The sequence below is a fragment of the Macrotis lagotis genome, chromosome 5 (genome assembly GCF_037893015.1).
Source record: "Macrotis lagotis isolate mMagLag1 chromosome 5, bilby.v1.9.chrom.fasta, whole genome shotgun sequence".
NCBI lineage: Eukaryota > Metazoa > Chordata > Mammalia > Peramelemorphia > Peramelidae > Macrotis > Macrotis lagotis.
Window position 1 is genome coordinate 136,351,626 of NC_133662.1, and position 22,717 is coordinate 136,374,342.

The 22,717-nt window shown below is 35.3% G+C and overlaps 1 pseudogene; it reads right to left on the reverse strand.

Annotated features, from left to right (window-relative positions):
- Positions 1-1,531: 1,531 nt before the first annotated feature.
- LOC141490353 (U6atac minor spliceosomal RNA) lies at positions 1,532-1,643 on the reverse strand (annotated as a pseudogene).
- Between the last annotated feature and the right edge of the window lie 21,074 nt (positions 1,644-22,717).

Consider the following 22,717-nt stretch of genomic DNA (forward strand, 5'->3'; position numbering starts at 1 on the left):
GTCATGATTCATCATTACATTAATCAGAGTTCTTAAGCCTTTAAAAGTTGTTTTCTCATTGAAATGTTTGGTCATTGTATAAATTATTTTCATTCTGCTCACTTTACTTCTCCTGAGTTCACATAAGTCTTCCCAAATGTCTTTGAATCCATCCCTTTTGTAATTCCTTAAGACAACATTAACATTCTATTATATTAATGTACCATAATTTGTTCAATCTTTCCCATACTAATAGTCACTTATTTTCTCTAGTTCTTTCTATAACAAGAAGTGATATAAATGTTTTTGCATATGTGGACCCTTTTCATCTATCTTCGACCTCTTTGGAGTATGGGAGTGCATCTAGGTGCAGTGGGTAGAGTGCAGGCTCTGAAGTCAATTAAATCTCAGATACTTGCTAGCTGTGCGACCTTGGGCGAGTAACTTAACCCTGATTGCCTCAAATCTAAGGCCATCTTCAGTCATCTTGATTCATATCTGGTTACTGGATACAAATGGCTCTAGAGGATAAAGCGAGGCAGGTGACTTTGCCCAGCACCATCTCACTCAAATCCAATTCATATGTATGTTGTGGCATCACCTTCCTGATGTCATGGTCTTCTTCAAGAATGAAAGACAAGCATTATTATTGGGGTATATGCCTATTACTCATGGATCATGGGATATATATTTATTAGAGCAATTTAAATTTTGAGAATATTTAAAAAAAAAGCAAAACCAAATAATACCCCTAAGTCCACTTCTTTGAGCCAAGGTAAAAGAGAGAAAGCAGGGAAAGTAAATCTCTTCTTTCTGACTTTTTAAGTTCATAACATCCACATTGCTGTTGAATTGGAATTCTTATCTTCTGAATGAAGTAGAATGAAAGCAGTGTAAAGGAGGAGCAGGAAAAAAAGGCTGCTCAAGGCTTCAAGACCTAGGCAGCCAATTTAAGGAGTCTACACCCATCCCAATAAGAGAGGATACAAAAGCCTCCATATTAGGCAACCTGGATATGTTCAAAAGGACATCTCCATGTTCCATGAATTGGATAGAAAATGCCCAGAGAAATATGTTATGTATGCATATGTCCATGTATACACACACACACACATGATATGTACCTATGCATACACACATTTAATCGTTCTGTTCAATTTTTTCTGTTGTGTTCCACTCTTTAATATCACATTTGGAGATTCCTTGGCAAAGATACTGGAGCATTTATTTTCTTCTGATTTTGTTTTTTTGGTTTGTTTTTTTGCCATTTCCTTTTCTAACTCATTATGTAGATGAAGAACATGAGGCAAACAGGTCAAGTGACTTGTCCACAGTCGTCTAGTACTAATTATCTGAGGCCAAATTGGAACTCAAGAAGATGAGTCATCCTAACTCCAGGCCTGGCCCTCTATCTATGCTACTTAGATGCTCCCCCTCCCCACATATCTATTTGCATATAGTGGTGTGTCTGTGCACACACATGTGTGAATACACAGGTGTTTATAGAAATTAAGTATACACACATTCACACAAATATGTGTATGTATGAATATATGTATAGTAGATGCCATAGAGTAGGTGGATACCTCATCTGTGTATGTGTTGTAAAGGTCACTAGAACCTCTTCCATCCTTATCAAGGAGTTCTTTCCTTTCATACACCATGAGGGGCATCTCCAGTTGTTCTGTTCCATATCTGGCCAGTGAACTCTGGAGAAGAGAGTGAGACTGGTAACTTTGCACAGCACCCCCTCACTTAAATCCAATTCACTTGTATATCATAGCATCACCTCCTGACTTCTTCAGGATGAAGGACAAACAACAATAAAAACAATGTGTGTATATATATATATATATATATGCATTTAACCAGCTATTATGTGTTAAGATGAAACTTTTGCTTCAAGGCAAGCTCTACATCCACAATACAACATTGTCTTCCAATGGGGTATAAGGTATGTTCAAGGAAGCCTAATACTTCTGGTGTGAGTTTTTTCAGGGCTTCTTTCCACCTTTTTATTTTTTAATTGAAATTAGTTTTGTTTTCCCAAAGGTAGTTTTCAATATTCATCCATTTGGAGATTTATGAGTTTCCCATTTTCCTACCACCTTTCCTTTTCTCTTCCCTTCCCATAGTAGCAAACAATCTGATATAGATTGTATACATACATATTTCCATATTAGTCATGTTGTGAAAGAGGAATTAGAACTAAGGGGGGGAAAGCCATGAGAAAGAAATGAAAAATCATAAAAGAAGTTTTTAAAAAAATGAATAAAGTATGATTTGCTCTACATTCATACTTCATAGTTTTTCCCCTCTGGATGTGCATAACATTGTCATATAGCAGATATCTCACAATTGTCCTCGAACTGCTGAGGAGAGCTGCATCCATCATAGTTGATCAACTTACAGTGTTGTTGTTAATGTGTATAGTGTTCTCTTTGTTTTGCTTACTTCACTCAGCATCAACTTGTGCAAGTCTTTCCATATTTCTCTAAAGTTTGCTCATTTTCTTACAGTACAGTAATACTCCATAGCAATCATAATATAACTTGCTTAACCATTCCCCAATTGATGGGCATTCACTCAGTTTCCAGTTCTTTGCCACTACAAATATGGTAGTTATGAATAAATTCGAAATATGAGACATTTTCTATTTTGTTTATTTATTTGTTTTTGTTATGATTTCTTTGGGATACAGATCTAGTTGTGGTATTGCTGGATCAACCTGTATGCAGTTTTATTAATATTTGATCATAGCTCCAGATTGCTCTCCAGAATATTGGATCAATTCATATCTTTACCAACAGTGTCCCAGTTCCCCCCACATCCTCTCTAACAGTGGTCATTTTCTTTTTTTGTCATCTAAACCAATCTGATAGATGTGAGGTTGTACCTCATAGTTGTTTTAATTTCTATTTCTCTAACCAATAATAATTTGGAGCATTCTGTCATATGGTTATAGATAACTTTTATTTCTTCATCTGAAAACTGCCAGTTCATATTTTTGATCATTTATCATCAGAGAATGGCTTGTAATCTTATAAATTTGATTCAGTTCTCTATGTATTTCAGAAATGAGACCTTTATCAGAAATGCTGATTGTAATAATTATTTCCCAGCTTTCTGCATTCTTTCTAATCTTAGCTATTTTAATGGAAAAATCTTTTAATTTAATGTAGTCAAAAATCATTCATTTTGCAATTTATATGCAATTTACATGTTTCTTGTTTGATCATAAATCCTCCCTCTCTATAGGATCTGACAGAATAATTCTTGTTCTCTTGGTCTATTGCATCTTCATCTTCAGTATTAACACCTTATTTTGGCATATAGTGTGAGATGTGGGTCTATGCCTAGTTTTTGTTATACTATGTTACAGTTTTCCCAGAAGTTTTTGTCAAATAATGAGTTTTAGAAGATTAGATCCTTGGGTTTATCAAATAGTAGTTTTTGTAGTCATTTACAACTGTTTCTCTGTACCTGATCTAATCCACTGATCTATTTCTCATTATTGGACAGTTTTGATGATTTTTGTTTTATAGTATAGTTTTAGAATACCTTTCTTTGCTTTTTTAAAAAATCAGTTCCCTTGACATTCTTGATCTTTTGATGCTCCAGATGAATTTTGTGACTATTTTTCCTAACTGTAAAATATAGGTATGGCACTAAATAAGTAATTTAATTTGGGTATCACTGTCATTTTTATCAAATTGTTCCACCATACCATGAGCAATTGAAGTTTTTCCAATTGTTTAGATCTGACTGTATTTGTGTGAAATGTATTTTGTAATTATGTTCATATAATTTCTGGGTATGTCTTGGGAAGTCGCTTCCCAATTATTTTATGTATTCTATAGTTCTTTTAAATGGAATTTCTCTTTCTACCTATTCTATTTGGGCTTTATTAGTCAGATTTAGAAATGCTGATGATTTATGTGCATTTATTTTATATCCTAATCCTCATTGGTGGTGAGTTCACCCTTTGTTTTTGATACTGGTAATTTGGTTTTCTTCTTTCTTTTTTAAAAATCAGATTAACTAAAGGTTTGTCAATTTTATTCTTTTTTCATAAACCAATTCTTAGCTTTATTTATTAGTTCAATGGCTTTCTTACTTTCAATTTTATTAATTTCTCCTTTAATTTTTGATATTTCTAATTTGGTATTAAGTTGGGAATTTTTTATTTGTTTTTTTCCTAGATTTTTTAGTTGCATACCGTATCCATTCATCTTTTCTTTATTCTAAAATTTGCTTTGGCTGTATACTGCAAGTTTTGGTGTGATGCTTATTGTTGTCACTATCTTGAATGAAATTGGTGATTTATTTGTATGATTTATTGTTTAGTCCACTCATTCTTTAAAATTAGGATATTCAGTTTCAAATTAATTTTTGATTTAACTTTCCATGGTCCTTTATTGGATGTAATTTTTATTATATCATTATCTGAAAAGAATGTATTTCATATTTCTGCCTTTCTGCATTCTGTAGTGAGGCTTTTATGCTCTAGTACAAGATCAATTTTTGTCCAAGTGCCATGTACTGAAGAGAGAAAGTTATATTCTTTTCAATCTCCATTCAATTTTCTCCAGAGCTCTATCATATCTAAGTTTTTACAAATTCTCTTTACCTTTTAAACTTCCTTCTTGTTAATTTTGTGGTTAGATTTATCAAATTCTGAGAGAGGTAGATTGAAGTCCCACACTATTATAGTTTTGCTGTCTATGTCTATATATCTTTTAGGAAAATGTGATTTCCTTCCTTATTCGTTTTAATGAAATCTATTTTTTCTTTTGCTTTGTCTGAGATCAGGATTGCATTTTTTTTTGCTTCCTCTGAAGCATAATATATTCTGCTCCATTCTTTTTTATTTAAATTTATTTAAGGCAATGGGTTTAAGTGACTTGCCCAAGATCATACAGCTAGGCAATTATTAAGTGTCTGAGGCTAAATTTGAACTCAGGTACTCCTGATTCCAGGGCCAGTGCTCTATTCACTGTGCCACCTAAGCTGCCCTTATGCCATCCTTTTACCTTTACCCTTTTTGTATCTCTCTTTTTCAAATGTTTCTTGCAAACAACATAGTGTAGCATTCTTGTTTTGAATCCATTCTGTTTTCTACTTCAGTTCATTCCCTTCACATTTACAATCAAGATTAACTGTAATTTTCCCCAAGTTATCTTTCCCTGTTTATATTTTTCTCTTTCCTTTTCCTTTATTTCTTCTCATCTTTGTTTTGCTTCTGTTCCTGCCTCTTGATCAGCCCTTTCCCCCCATATTCCTTTTCTTTTCCTTCTCCCTTTTTCCTTTAACTTTGTTTTAACCTTTACTTTCACCCTTGCTTTTGTCAGTCCTTTCTTTGCCTTTCTACCCAGGATAGAAATACATTAAAAAAAAAAAAGATTAAGAATACATTTTCAATGTTTTTTGTTTTCTCTTTGAAGCAAATCTGTTGAGAGTAAGATCTATTCAGTGACCACACCCTCCCTTCTTTCCTTCAACTATTATATGTCTTTATGCCTGTTCATGTGTTTTTATTTATCCCCTCCTTCTCTTAGAATAATCATTCTCTTCATGTCTTGATTGTTTTAACCCTGTTATGTAACCAAAGCTTTTGTCAAGAAATGCTCCTTTATCTATCCTGATAGAAGTACAATTCTCAAGGGTTGATTGATTGTTTTTTAAGCAACATTTATACCACAGCCTCTGTCCAGGTTCACTTCTCAAGACTGATAAACATCATCAAATTATAATCAATTTATACCACCCCCTCATTCCAAGTACCCTCTTAGAAATACAATCCTCATGAGCTGAAGCAAGGCTGTCCAAAATATGGTCCGTGGATTATATGCAGCCCACAATGCATTTTTATGCAGCTCATTTGGGTTTTTTAATTTTCACGAGCAAAAAGTAAAATAATAATTTGCATGGGATGTGTATTAGATTTTTAAAATTCCATCATTGATTTTTTTGTAGTATTATAGATGGAACATATTACATGAAATTTTCAATTGATCTGTGGGATGTGTCTGTCTATAGAGTGCAGACTAGTCAGTATGTACCTATCTTTATACTGTTGTGTTGTCACTTTGTTGTTTTATGTTTGCTTTTGCACTTCGTGCCTTCTGTTGCATTGATGATGCATATTCCCCTACTTTCTAAGAAGTTAAAAGTACCATGAGTTTTCATAGTGCTTGCTAAAACCTAACAAAATTAAGTCTACAAATTAACTGTTATATTGGTCTACAGTGCTTTTTATTCTGGGTGTGGCCCTCAAATAATTATTTTATTTTATTGCAGCCCTAAGTTCACCTAAGGCTGGTCAGTCCTGAACTAAAGTGTCATGTAAAACAAAATCATTTCATGATTCATTTATGCCCATGAAGTACAATCCTTCTGATTGAAACTGAAGTACCAAGTAAAGCAAGATCACTTTATGATCTATTAATGTTCAGACCCTCTAAATATATTTAACCCTCATGAATTAACATATTTATACCCACATCCTCTTTTTAAGTGTGCTTCTTTTATCTATCCTGAGACAAAAACAATTCTTACAACTATTTACAACTAATTACAACTATTTACAACTATTTACAACTAATTACAACTATTGTCTTCTAATGTAGGACTGTCTACAGTTTAATGTTAACTCATTTTCCCTTTCTGTTTACCTTCTGATATATTTTTTTAATTTTATATTTGATGATAAATTTTTTTTTCAGTTCCAGTATTTTTATAAGAAAATTTTGAATTTCCTCTCTTTCACTGAAAATTCATCTTTTCCCCCTGAAAGAATATGCTGATTTTTCAGGGTAATTTGATTCTTGCTTGGACTTCAAGGTCTTTTGCCCTCTGGAATATCATATTCCAGGGCCCCAATCCTTAAATGTTGACTCTGATGAGTCCTATGTAATCCAGACCTTGGTTCCTTGGAATTTAAATTACTTCTTTTTGACTGTTTGCAGCATTTTTTTCTTTACATGAAAATTCTAAAATTTGACTACAATATTCCTTGGAGTTTTTATTATGAGATCTTTTTCTGTAGGTGATTGGTATATTTTTTCAAAAAGTATTTTATTTTCTTATTCTAGGAAATCAGGGTATTTTTTTTTCATGATAATTTCTTGAAAGGTATTTTTCAGGTTCTTTCTTTGATTGAAACTTTCAAGTAGAACAATAATTCATAATTTATCTCTTCTCAAGCTGTTTTCTAGATTAGTCACTTTTCCTAAGAGATATTTTAAATGTTTTTTGGTTTTTTTCTAATTTTTTGGTTTTGCTTGATGAAATTTTGGTGTATTATAGAGTCATTCATTTCCATTTATCTGATTCCAATGTTTAGGGTTTTATTTTCTCTACATAACTTTTTTGTTTTCTCTTCCAGTTGATTAATTTTTCTTTTTGATGAGTTACTTTTTTTTTCCAGTTGGTCACTTTTATTTTTAAAGCAATTTATCTCTTCAGTCACTTTTTCATAATTTCCCTTCCTAGCTCTCATTTATTTTCTCCATTTTTCTTCTTCCTCTCTTCATTGATTTTATAGTCCTTTTTGAGCTCTTCCAAGAGATCTTTTGGATTTGAGGCCAATTCATAAACTCCTTTGAGGCTTCACATGAAAGCATTTTCTCATTATTTTCCAATTCTGAGAAGGTATTTTATCTTTCCTATCAGAATTGTAACTTTTTATGTTTTTACTTGTTTGTTTCTTGATCATTTTTATAGTTGATTTCTCTTCCTCAGGTACGGGGAATATATCCCATGATTTTTTGGAGTTGGGACCAGCCTCTGTTCCCTGGTTTATGGCTTATCATAAGGTCCTGCACATGTAGTGGGTTGTGTACTCCATTATGCTAAAGTTTTTTCTTTGTAGAGATTTGTTTCTTCTTTTAGGCCAAGGCATTGCCTATGCAGAGGTGTTTTTTTCCCATCTCAGTCTTATCTGTTGTGTTACCTTTTCTAGGGCTTGAATTTTGTCTTCTATCTGGGATTGGGACCCTCATTGCTCGCCAACTGCCATGCTGACTTGTTAAGCCTTGACCCATGCTGTGCTGTGTCGAAGAACCTCCTGCTGGCTTTCCAGTTGCCCCACATATGCTGGGCTATACTTCCTTTTTACCCAGAAGATATAAACCTTTTTTCCAAGATATCTTGATTAAGAACTTATTTAGGGGTGGCTAGGTTGTGCAGTGGTTAAAGCACCAGCCCTGGAGTCAGGAGTACCTGGGTTCAAATCCAGTCTCAGACACTTAATAATTAGGTAGCTGTGTGGCCTCGGGCAAGCCACTTAACCCCATTTGCCTTGCAAAAACCTAAAAAAAAAAAAAAAAAAGAACTTATTTAACTCCTTTTTGTTGAGATTTGTAGCTTTAAGTTTGGTTTAAAGGCTTTATTTAAGGTTGTTTAGGTAAAAGCTCCAGGAGTTTCCTAGCTTCATGTTGCCTTCTTGACTCCCTACTTTCTACCTCTGATATCCATGAGTCACTTAGCTCATACCTATGCCTCCAAGAAGCTGTAGCACACACAATGACTATGCCCTGGCAAACCATTTTGACAGATGTGCTAAAACAGGTTGAGGGTAATCTAGAGGGTCTCAAACTCATCAGTGAGTTAGGGGGGTGTCTACCCCAAGCATATGAAAATTTACCCTGGTGGAATGGATGCCCAAAAACAGTTTGTTCCAATAGTCATGAAGGCAGTGGCATGTGAAAATTTAGTGAATATTCAGTGTTGTGGAATTCTTAGAGCTTGTTAGTCATTGACAATGAATGCTAAGGGCATCCACTGAGTCTCAAACCATCATCAGTTGTCTTGCTACTAAACTGGGATGATTTTGGAAGAGTGAGGCTGACAATCTTATGCATCTCTACCTTTCTTAAATCTAGTTTATGCATGATTCAAAATACAACCACCCATCCCCTTTTACCATTTCTATCCCCAAGTTCTGTGGAGACAGATGTAGATACTCTGGGAGTTGTATAAAACTGAATTTCATGTCTTCTTATTGAGTCAAGAATTCTTCATCTCTCTGTTTCACTTGTATTTTACTTTTTTGGTGGCATTAAATGTTGCCTTCTTAGAAACGAATGAAGTAGAGGCTGGAGGCTCAAACTATAGGTTTTTTTTCCTCACTGGAAAAAGCAGTGAGACTTAGCAGTCCCCTGGGTTTCCTGATGTGAGGAAGGGGCTAGAAAAGGTGCCCTAAAATTGTCTGCTTACCCAACCTTAGGCTGATTTCCATGGTAGATGGGGATCCCACTCTGTGGTCAAAACACACACACACACACACACACACACACACACACACAAACACAATGTACAAAATTTTCATCAAAAATAATTCCACTCACCATCGATATATGAAATGTGTGCACACTCAAAGACATCCCAAGTTCTAATATGTTGAAAGACAAGTAGCTCTTGTTGTAAGTGACCTCAGTAGGGATAACAACCAAATAGTAACCCTGAGAGAAGGCTGATAAATGAAGGTCAATCTACCGAAATCAGAGCTGGATACCTGTCTTTTTTGTTTTGTTTCTGGAGTGACCACAGTGAAGAGTGAGAAACTGGGATAGGTTTTGCAATCAAAACTAATCTAGTCAGCAGGCTTGTATGCCTACCAAAAGGAATGAACTACAGGCTTATAACAATGCAATTTCCATTTTCAGGAAAATACCATGCCACCAACATCAGTCTCTATGTTCTCACCATGATGTGCCATGGTGAAGTCAAAGAAAAATTTTATGGAGACCTGGAGAACTTATCATCAATGTGTCAAAAAATGAGAAACTTGTAATTCCAGGTCATTTTAATGCTACAGTAGGAATCTTTGGGAGGAATGGATTGGAAAGAACATTATCAATGATAACTTACTTCTAAAGACTTATGCAGCTCATAACCTTTCAACATGTACACTACCTTCCATTTGCCATCACAACAACATTGGCATCTAATAGTTGATGTGATTGTAAGTAGAATTCAGATGGGATGTGAGAGTAAGGCAATGTGTTGTACAGAGTGCTGGACTGATCACACACTTATGCTCTCCAAACTAAACATTCATATTCAGCTAAAGTGATGGCCCCAAGGCAAAATGACTAACTAGAAGAATTAATGTCAAGAGTTTAGAGTACATCTCTGAGCAAGAAGAATTTGCTGTGAACTTGGAGTGAAAGTTGGTTCAACACATAGTATTCTATCCACTGTGCCACCTAGATGCCCCTACTTCATTCGTTTCTAAGAAGACAGCATTTAATGCCACCAAAAAGTAAAATACAAGTGAAACTTAGAGAGATGTAGGATTCTTGACTTAATAAAAAGACATGAAATTCAGCTTTATGCAGGTAGTAACAATCCAAAGTGCTGTTATGAAGCCCTGCATCTTAACTCTTCAGTGCTATTGGATTCACTTTGATTAGTGATAGGGACATGATCCTAAAGAGATGGACTAAAGACTTCCATAGTGGGTTTTTTTTTAGGTTTTTGCAAGGCAAATGGGGTTAAGTGGCTTGCCCAAGGCCACACAGCTAGGTAATTATTAAGTGTCTGAGACTGTATTTGAACCCAGGTACTCCTGACTCCAGAGCTGGTGCTTTATCCACTACAACACCTAGCTGCCCCTTCCATAGTGTTTTTAACAGACTGCCATCAACCACTGTGGATGCCACTGACCATTTACATAAAGTTGAAGTCAATCCAAACCTAGCTGATGTTCCTGCTGAAGAAGTTTAGAATGTCATTTTGTTCCTTTCATTTGACAAAATATCTGGTGCTGATTCTATTCCATCTGAGATTTACAAGGCAGGGGGTGCCTGACCTGTGGTAGAGCATTCTGAGTTAATTTTGGTCTGATCAGATGTAACTATGACTCTAACATGGTGATGCTAGTTTGTTCTTCTATAATGAAAGACAAGAACCAACCACCATCCAACCAACAAACCAAGAAAAGCTGACTGAAATTTTCTGATATATGGCATGAGGAGATCAAGGATATCCTCATTGTCTATCTCTATAAAGTTAAATATTGTCCTGTGACAATTATAGGACAGTTTCTTTCTTAGTCACTTCTAACATGATTCTTTCTAGACCTTCTTAATATGTTGATCCTTCACTTGGAAGATGGTCACCTAGCCAAGAGCTAGAGTGGTTTCAGAAAGGGTCGAGAATAGTATATATGGTATTTGATACCCAACAACTCCAGGAAAAATGCCAGGAGCAGAATAGAGGTCTGTATACAAAATTTGTGGACCTGATCAAGAATTATGATTGATGTCAGCTGTGAGGGTTTATGTAAAATTATGTCAAAATTTGGTTCTCTGGAGAAGTTCATTAGTATTGTAAATCAATTTCATGATGGCATGCTTGTCTAGGTTCTGGATAATGGACTCTATTGTGATTTCCCAGGCATCTAATGGAGTAAAACAAGGTTAGTTCCTTGTTCACATGCTTTTTAGCATGATTTTTTTCAGCCATATTATTAAATGCCTTCATGGACGATGAACTTGGCATCAAGTTCAGTTACTACACTGATGGTAAATTCTTTAACTTGAAAGGGCATCAAGTTAGGACCAAAATGGAGGGAATGTTGATGTATGATCTTCTGCATGCAGGTGGATGTCCACTCAATGCAGCCTGTGAAGTAGAGAAGCAACAAAGTATAGATTGATTCTCTGCTGCTTGTGCTAATTTTGGCCTAATAATTAGGCTAGTTTTGACCTAATAATTAACACCAAGAAAACACAGATTCTCCATCAGGCAGCACCGCACTATCCCTATGTAGGACCTTTAGTTACAACAAATGGAGAAGTTTTCAATATTGTGGATAAGTTAACTTCACTTGGCAGCATGCTTTCCAGGGAGTACTCATTGACAATGAGGTTGACACCTGCATTGCTAGAACTAGCTCAGTATTTGGGAGCTCCAAAAGAAAGTGTGGGGGAGGAGAGGTATTATGCTAGCTACCAAACTGAAGATCTACAGAGCTGTTGTTCTGACATCTTTGCTTTATACCTGTGAAACTGGACAATCTACCAGCACCAAGCCATACCAGCAACTGAATGGCTACAATTTAAATTGTTTTAGGAAGATTCTACAAAGATCATCGAGCAGGATAAGATAGCAAACACTGAGGTCCTTGAGCTAAACTGCCAAACATTCAAATATTACTACAAAGAATTCAACTCAGATGAGCTGATGAAGATTTTTGAATGCCAAACATATGCTTCTCAAAAGACTTTTTTTATGAAGAACTCACACTGGGCAAGTACTCATTAGAGTTAGGGAGTGGAGGAGAATGAGAAAAAGTGATACAAGGACACCAATATCTCTCTTAAGAACTTTGGAATTGATTATGTAGCATGGGAGACACTGGCACAGGAATGCTCAGCATAGTATGACTTCATCAGAGAGGCTCCTGTGCTCTATGAACAAGGTAGATTGGAAGCAGCTCAAAGGAAATGTGAGATGTGTGAACCCAAAATGTGCAAACCCTATTTGTGACTGATCTGTGGCAGAGCATTCTAAGCTCCTATTGACCTGGTCAGACACATTTGGACACACTGTTACTTGTCTCTAACAGAGTGGTGTTATTTTGGCCCTCTTCAATATTGGACAAGAACTAATCAATAAACATTTCCATATTGAAGAGGACCAAAACAACAGAGTATTTGAATTTGATTTCTGATTTTTCCACATCGACTCTGTGATACTACATAATTCACTTTATTTCACTGAACCTCAATCTCCAAATTTCTAAAATTATTGAGTTAGACCTAATAATCTCTTCCAGTTCTTAATCACATGATTTTGAGCCAGCAAAGTATAATAGAAACAAAATTAGTTTTGGAGTCAGTTCATATCTCATCTGAAGGAGCTTGGACAAGTTACTTAAACATTTGGGACCTCGATTTCTTTATATGTAAAATAAGGTCTCAAGTCTTTTCAAGCTTAAAATCTGCAACAGGAGAAAAATGAAGTGAATCAGAGAAATCTGGCAGTAGTCAGGTAGCAGAGATCTACACAAACTAGCTAGCAAAAATATAACCTAGGGTTTAGTTCTCCCTGACAAATTATCTTTGTTTTATGGATATCAGCTTCTTAGAATCATAGATCAAGAGCTAGAAAGGACCTTTACAAGGCATTTACTCCAGTACCTATATTTTACAATATCAACCAACCAACATTTATTAAGTACCTATAATGTGCCAAGTATGAAGATGAGAAAAATGAAACTCAGGAATGTCTTTTTAGTTTAGGACTTTTTCTCCTCTTACTTAGATTATTGTCTCAGTTTCCAGATTTCTAATTGGTGTCTTACCATTTCAGTTCATTTACATACTGCTATTACACACAGTATTTTCTTTTTTTAAAGGTTTTTTTGTTTTGTTTTGTTTTTGTAAGGCAATGGGGTTAAGTGGCTTGCCCAAGGCCACACAGCTAGGGAATTATTAAGTGTCTGAGGCCAGATTTGAACTCAGGTATTCCTGACTTCAGGGCTGGTGCTCTATCCACTGTGCCACCTAGCCACCCCAATAGTATTTTTCTTTAAGTACAGAACTTATCATATGACTCCTCAACTTCAACCCTATACAATGACTTCTTATTTCCCCTAGAATAAATTTTAAGTTTAGTTTTAAAAACTCTATTCATCCTGGCCCAGTTCTATGCTCATTGAATACCCTCCTCCCATTTTTGCACTCTGTTATCTAGTCAAATTTGCCTTCTCTGTTTCTCCCTCATGAGACTCCAGTGCTTTAATAACTGTCCCTTCAGCCTTAAATGGATTTCCTCTTTTTTTTTGAACTCATGACTTTTATTTTTGCATCCTACAATTACAAGAATGAATGATTTCATTTTATGACATTAAATTGAAGTAGTAGTCTAGAAATACTGGATCCATTTGGGACTCTGCCACTAATGTATAGTTTGATTTGGGGAGTCATTTAATTTCATTTTTTTCTCAGTTTGCTTATCTGAAAAAGAGAAATAATAAATGTTCTTCTCTCTAAATGAAGTCGAATCAGAAAAGCAATTTTCATAAAAAAATCTCTCAAATTCTGTCTTTCAATTTCCCTTCCTATTATCCCTACCTTTCTTCATTTTCTGTTTCCCTGGCTACTGACTTCAAACATTCTCCAGGTTACTCCCATATCTAATTTTTTTTCAAGTAGATCTACCATCCCCTAAAGGTATACTTCCATTTCTCTTTTTCCTCAGTCAGTTCCCCTAGCAAATACCTCATGGAATCCATTTAGTCTCCTCTTACTCCTAAGTCTTTTGGAATCAGGCTTTAGATTTAATCACTTGACTGAAGCTGTTCTCTTCAAAGTTATCTCTTAATTGCCAAATCTGATCTTTTCTTTATTCTCTCCTCTTCCTCCAACCCTTTTGTTGTTCCTCTCTCCCTCTCATCTTCTGTCTCTCTGTTTCTCTCTCTCTCTCTCTCTCTCTCTCTCTCTCTCTCTCTCTTCTCTCTCTCTCTCTCTCTCTCTCTCTCTCTCTCTCTCTCTCTCTCTCTCTCTCTCTCTCTCTCTCTCTCTCTCTCTCTCTCTCTCTCTCTCTCTCTCTCTCTCTCTCTCTCCTCCATGACACATATGTTCATATGGCCCCTGTGACCAACCTATAGCAGAGCCTTCCAAATTCATATTGGTCTGATCACCCACAGTCAGATATTATGTACCTTGTCCCAAACATAAAGATGCCATTTAAGTACTCTTTGACACTGTAGGACAACAACCAACCAATCAACCAACCAATCAACCAACCAACTAACCAACCAAATAACCAAACAACCAAACAGCCAAACAAACAACCATTTGACTGTTCTTTAATCTCTTTGCAGGTTCACTAAAGGTCTTCTTCTTTACATTCATCTCAGGGTGTCTCTTTTCCTTTAATATGCAGCATAAGGACCATCCCATCTATTAGTGTTCTCCCTTCCAAACTCCCTTATATCTAACTATTTTATGTATGAGTGTATTTATGTATTTATTTTTTATAATCATATCACATTTTTATCTGTGCTTGGTATCTCCCCCATTTCTTGGAATATAGTAAGTGCTCAATAAATACTTGTTAATTATTAAGTGAAATATCACATGGTTAAGCATCAAAGGCAAGATTCACAATTAGAACTCTTGACTCTGAAGTCAACTCTTCTTCCATTGTGACCCTCAGAAATAGTTGCATGGGTCCTATGCATTTGATTCTAGGGCTTTCTTCAATTGCTTTGCAAAATTTTTCAGTTTCTATAAACAAACATGAAGCACAATACCTTTTCACCAGCCTTGATTCCTGAACAGATTTGTCTTTTTTTGTTCAGTTATCCACCATACTTGATCCTAAATTATATAATCTCACTAAAAAACTGCCATTCTAATAAGAAGTTTGTTTGTCATATCTGTTCCCTCATAACCTTCTATCCCCTGAATTCTGCACACTCTGATCCATAAGTGTTTACAAGAGAGAAAAAGATAAATAATTTCAAAAATAGTAATTCAAAGCAAAAATGTAACTAAGAAGTTGAAAGCACAGTCAAATTAAGTTGATATACATAGGAAATGCTGAGAACAGTCATCTCCAGTTGGATGCGGTTGTTCTTATTATACCTAGAAATAAGGAAGGGAGAAGTCAGTAGGGAATATTGATGGTCCAAGAGCAGCACCCTTTTGGTATTATGGGGTGGGGTCTGAAGTTCTTGGGGGTAGAGGTTAGAAGGAAATCCTAGAGATGTTTGTAAATTGTGGCAAAGTGCCATTCACTTTGTCATTAATTATTTGCTAAAGTAAAATAAATAAAATGACACTAGCTAATTTTAGACTAGAGGGTGTAATAACATCCTAAATTTTATATTTCTGTGAGGGTTACCAAAACTTTCCCTGTTAAGTGGATAGGGTTAAAATAATCTCTGTTTCTATACAGTTCAGGAATATGAGACTCAGAGAGTTTAGGTGACTCTCCCAAGCCATCTATTATGTGTGGTACACTTGAACTCAATTGTCCTTCCTTCCCAAACCAATATTATGTGTATGTATTACTGAACCCTCCTATCTAGTTATAGATCCCCATTTCCAGGTTAACCTATTTTCCTTTGGTCTAAAGTCCTTGTCCCCTCATAATCAAAGATGAGAATATTTTCTATTATTGAGTTTTATAACCTCGTTTTGGGGTATTCTTGGTAAAATACCATTTTTTTTTGCCATTTCCTTCTCCAGCTTGCATTACAGACAAGGAAACAAACAGGTTTAAGTGACTTGCTCAGGGTCACATAGCTAATATGTGCCTGAAGTGAAATTTGAACTTGGGTTCTCAACTCTAGGTCAAGAGTTTGATCCACTGTATCATTTAGCTGCTCTAATATCTTCTATAATAGAACATAAAATTTGATTTTTCTTATTTATTTGTGAAAGCATTGTAAATTATTTTTTCATTTAGTCAATAGTTCCAGGCTCATCATCAGTCACTCACTATATCTCCTTATTCATAATGGTGTGGGTTATTTTACTCATATCTCTACATAATCCATTGATATTTTACTCCCCCCTTCTAAAATAAGAAAGTTGAAATCAGGTAATATACCTTGTTTCAAAATAATTCAACTTTATCCAAAAGACAAACACCTGTCATAGAGACAGTTGGTTTTCTGATTGAATTATCTTAATTCTAAAAGTTGGAAAATATTTCAGAAGCATTTTGGTTCAACACTGACTGATTGAGCATCCCCTCTACAATTGTACTGGCAAGTGGTTACCCTGCCTCTGCTTAAAGGATTTCAGTGAGTGAAAATCTTCTATATACTGAGGCAGTTCATTCCACTTTTGAACAGCACTCAAGAACTTTCCTTCTACCGAGCTGAAATGTTTCCCACTATATTTGCTTTCCATTCTTTTTAGGACCCATGTGGAGCAAATCTAATCCCTTGGTCATATGATATTGCTTCATCTTCTTTCTCCAATAACTCATTCCTCAGAGTTTCCATTTAGATATACTTCCATTAATACATACTTTATGATTTCCAGTATCTTCTGATTTAGCAAAAGTCACACTTAGCGCACCATTAAAAATGAAAATTAGCCAAAGGGCAACAAAAATGTGCCTACCCTTTGATCCAGCAATGTGACTACTGGGTCTATACCCTGAAGAGATGATGAAAAAGGGTAAAAACATCACTTGTAGAAAAATATTCATAGCAGCCCTGTCTGTGGTGGCAAAGAATTGGAAATCAAGTAAATGTCCTTCAACTGGGGAATGGCTTAGCAAACTGTGGTATATGTATGTCATGGAACACTATTGTTCTATTAGAAACCAGGAGGGATGGGAATCCAGGGAAGCCTGGAGGGATTTGCATGAACTGATGCTGAGTGAGATGAGCAGCACCAGAAAAACATTGTACACCCTAACAGCAACATGGGGATGATGATCAACCTTGATGGACATGCTTATTTCATCAGTGCAACAATCAGGGACAATTTGGGGCTGTCTGCAATGTAGAATACCATCTGTATCCAGATAAAGAACCATGGAGTTTGAACAAAGTTGAAGGACTATTTCCTTTAATTTAGGGGAAAAAAGCTGATATCTTATTGTCTGATCTTGTTATCTCTTGTACTTTATGTTTCTTCCTTAAGGATATGATTTCTCTCTCATCACACTCAATTTGGATCAATGTACAACATGGAAACAATGTAAAGACTGACAAATTGCTTTCTGTGGGGGGCATGGGGGAGGGAAGTAAGATTAGGGGAAAAATTGTAAAACTCAAAATAAATAAAATCTTTAATTAATTAAAAAAAGAAAATTAGTTTCTGTCCCAATACTTTTGCATCAAAAAATCACAGCTGCTTTAATTTTCTTGTGATGTCACCACAGGGGAATCAAGATATTCCATATCTCTGGCTGTATATGGAGATACCAGCTCAATCGACTTTCATTAACTGTGAATTAATTTTAGTCTATTGTTTTTCTTAGATTCCAGCTCTTCCTTTAGCTTGGGGCTGAGCATATATCATTGGTTGATTTCAGTACAGCATTTTTTTGGAAGGGGGTTGTTTTTATTTTCTTATTCTCTAGAAGACCTAGTTTTTCCCTGTTGGGACAAGCAAACCAACAAGCAAATAAACAACAAAAAAAGAATGAAAAATCATACAAATGAATGAATAACCATCTGGTTAGCAAATAAGCACATACAATTCAATAATGAAGGAAAAATTAAACAATTGAAGGACATATTTATGACCACTACAGCTAAACAGTAATATGGAGACCATGGGGTTTAGTGATAGTTAAAACTGCAGTGGAATTGGGTACATCTGAGTGTATTTCTAAAATGTATTCAGGAAGTCACAATTCGTTGTACCAGGATGCTCTCTAAAACTATAGGCAGAAAAGCAGAGCTGAACTGAATTATCAGTAGCAGACTAAGATGAGGATTCATACCAAGAACTCTCTATTTCTGTGAAATTACAAGTCATTTGAAGGTGCAGTGTGACCATGTATGCAAGATATAGTTCATATACATGTATGTGTATACATCCATCCGTTCATATATTTTAAATGTATTTTTTGGGGGTAAGGCAATTGGGGTTCAGTGACTTGCCCAAGGTCACACAGCTAGGTAATTATTAAGTGTCTGAGGCTGGATTTGAATTCATGTCCTCCTGACTTGAGCTGGTGCTGTATCCACTGCACCACCTAGCCATCCCATGCATTTTTTTATAATGTAGTTCTAAATGTATGTATATATATTTCTACCTCATTGAGGACAAAGGGTATATTTACCCAAGACAGGTACTAATATAATTAAGTACTAAAATGAGTAATGTAGATAATATTTACCACAGGTAGTTCAGACCAGAGAGGTTGTTGAGATTTATTAGAGGTAGGGAAAGTTTCAGAGAGAAAACAGAACTCTCCATAGGTCTTGAAGATTGGTTCAAATTCAAAAAGGCATTGTCATAATGAATAGGAAACAATTTGAAATCAGGAAGATAGCTCATTTTCTCACTTCAGATACATACTAGCTATCTAACTCTGGGCAAATCCCTTAAGCTCTGTGTGCCCCAATGCAATTAGTTAAATGAAGTAAAATGAAGTTGTACTCAGTAATCTATAAAAATATTTTCCTCTCTAAATCTATTATCCTAAGAATTGAGAAGAGTATTCCAAGTATGAACAAGACTTCAACAAAAGTTTGAAGAATCAGAATGAGGATGGCATGAAATAAGCATTTAATCAATGCAATTTTGAAGGATAAGACATAAGCCAAATGAGCAGGAATTTATTAAGTGCTTACTGTGTAGCAGGCTCTGTACTAAAGAGTGGAGATATAAAAGTGGCTGAAAAAGTCCCTATCCTTAAAGAGCTCACAATCTAATATGGAAGATGACTCTGTGGGGATAGAAGAGCAGTGCAAGTTGAAGGTATATAACTATGATGAAAAACCAGAAGGTGAAGTGCTATGGAATGAATTTGGGTGTAATTAAAAAGAGAGAGGAGGAGATATGATATTGTTATTTGGGTGCACTGCAAAATTCCTAAACATATGGGGGAAGAGGTGATGAGTTTCTGATTAAGATTAGCAAATGAACAGTGGCAAGATATATTAATTATGAGAGACTTCAACTACATATACATTTTATTAACAAGATGTATTGCTTTAATGACAATTTCATCTCTCAGAAGGTATAGGAACTAATGAAAATTGGTTCTGACCATAAAGGAAGAAATAAATAATGAAGTAAGAATAAATGAATGAAATGTGATGAATAAATGAATGAATAAATGAATGAAAGTGATCCTGGGGGCAGCTAGGTGGCACAGTGGATAGAGCACAGGCCCTGGAGTCAAGAGCACCTGAGTTCAAATCCGACCTCAGACACTTAATAATTACCTAGCTGTGTGGCCTTGGGCAAGCACTTAACCCCATTGCCTTGCAAAAAAAAAAAAAAAAACTAAAAAAAATGAAAGTGATCCTGCCATGTTAGAATTGGTAATAATTGAGCAAGAGAATGTTGGTGATGGCCGGATGTATTGCCTAGAAATTTAGAAAGCAGATTTAAAAAAAATTAGAAAGAAAAGAGAGGAATAGCCTCATACCCATATATTCTGGAAAAGAAGGGGAAAAAAGGATATAGCAAGTTGTACTGGAGCCAGTTCCAGTGGGTGCTTAAGAACTGATTGTAGTGCTTCAGTGATTGTTTTTTGTTGATTGTTTTAATTTGAGAAAGTTACAAATGGTAATGATATAGACTGAAATTAAAACTGCATCATACATTCATATATGTTTATGTTGAGCAGGAAGATCTACGTGTATATATGTATACATATATATACATATATATGAATATGTATATACACAGATACACATATGATGGCTAAACATTTACCAGTACACCATTGATTGGAAGTATATAGAAAATGGCAATTTGACTATATTTTAATAAATAGCTTTAATGAGGAAGAAAAGAGGGAAGTATCTAAGGAAGTCAATGTGACTATCCAGGTAGCTCTCTGTCAGGGTCAGATTTTAAAAGAACAGATACAGAAGATGAGAATAGGTGTATATTATTAAGTGCAACTGAATAGACATTCAGGAATCCAAAAGTTTTTAACCCAAAGATTTAAAAATCCAGATTGAGGTGAAACTTGTGAAAACAACACTCAACACAAAAAGGAAACTTTTAAAGGAATATTTCAATCAAGAATAAAGAGTAAAGGAGAGACCTTACTATTTTTGGTGTGGATGTTATGATAATGTCCATTAGGACAGAAAGGGAGAGAATAGAACACTCAAACACTATTTTGCTCATGTCTTCTTGTTCAAAGTGAATGATTTTCAGGCTAGAAAGGGTAGAATAAACATTTCAAAGAAGTAATTGAAGTAGAAGAAAGATGAAGAGATAATAAGCAAGCACCTAGAAACTTTAAATGAGTTCATGTCTTCTGGTATAGACAAATTATATCCCATAGTAGTGACAGAAATCACAAGATATGATGGCTACAGCTAATCTTGGAAGAATTATGGTGAACAGAGAATACATTAAAAGACTGGAGATAACCAAATATTGTCCCAGTTTTCAACTATGAAGGAAAGTAGGTTCTGAAAATTATAGATTAGGATATTTAATTTTTTTTTTATTAGACATAGCAAACGCCTGTTGAGAAAATCAATCTAAGTCAGTTTCTCAACTTATGGTCCTAGAGAATTGCCTGGGGGCACTGAAATGTTAAATAGTTTTCCCAGGATCTTACAGACAATATATTTCAGAGGGAGGACTTGAACCCTGGTCATGCTAAATTCATATTACATGATACCTCAAAACCTTGTAGAATATTCTATTCAGAATTTTATAAAGACTTTTTAAAATAGAACTTTTAATGTTTTATCAGAAATAGCATAATATAGTGCAGATTTACATTAGTGGAACATTTAGTCATGATTGAAGGAATTGAAGAGGATTAGTCTGAAAAAAAGAAGTCAGAGACAGCATGGCAACTTTCCTAAGTATTTGAAAATCAGTTATGTGCAGTCTTTTTAGCTCTAGAGGTATAGCTAAATTTAGGGGGAAAAGTTATGGTGAGATAGATTTGGGTTCAACATAAGGAAAGACTTTCTGCCAATTAGGGCTATCTAAAGCTGAATTAATTCCTTTTGCAAATAGTGAATTATCCATCCTATTTAATCAATATTTCAAAAGAGTTCATTACCAGAGATTGGAAGCAAATGGTGAGTGTATCGCTGTCAAAGTTTGTGCAGAGGCAATGTGACAATGGAGTTAGGAAGACAGGTTAAAATTCTATGACCTATGTTATCATAGGGAGGTGTCGATCTCTTTGAGTATTATATCTATAAGATACAGGATCTGTAAGATGACGTTAATAATAAATATACTATTTCTGTTGAGCTTGTGGACCATCATGATTTAGAGGGGTGTAGATTAGATAACTACTTAAGATTTCTTCCTTTTCATAGAGTTTTGATTTCATATCTGGACAGCAATGACTAGGGCAGAGGTTTCATTTGAGGGAGCAGTGGAAGATTAGATCAAAGAGTTGGTCAGATGATGGAGACCTAAGGAATGAGTGTTAAACCACTAGACCTATGTAAGAAGGGGAGTGATAAGGCTGGCCAAGAAGAGCCAAGGCTAGAAGTCTAGCTAAATAGGTGGTAAAATAACATGAAGATATTCTTGTCAATCCATGGAGGGCCCCAACACCATCAGTACTTCCTAGAAGAGATATTAGTTATACTCCTTAACCTATATTGTCCGATTAACTGTGGGTGGCTCCCGATACACAGGTGTGTATCTTAAAATGGCCAGAAGGAAATCAGAGACCTATAGGCAATTCTTGACTTTGAATGAGGCTGGGCTTGAACAAATAGTTACCTCACTCAAAATTAATATTGCACAACTTTTGTCTATTTAATTTACTTCATTGGCAGAAGGGGAGGTGATAAACTAGAATAACACTCTGTCAAATATTTTACATTTGTTTTCAATACTTCCATTATCGTATCATTATTGTAATTCCTTCAATTTGGGTTGCATAGCCAGTTTCTACCAATAGGAAGAAATATATGCCAACTTTTCTAACAGGTTGATTGGGAAAAGTTCCATATGAGATACAGCACAGAATAAATTCATAAAAGATCATTCATTAGTGCCTCTTATGGCAGTCAGTTTACTTTCCTCAAGGGGAGGCATTTTAAAAACAATACACATTATTGCCAATTTTCATCAAA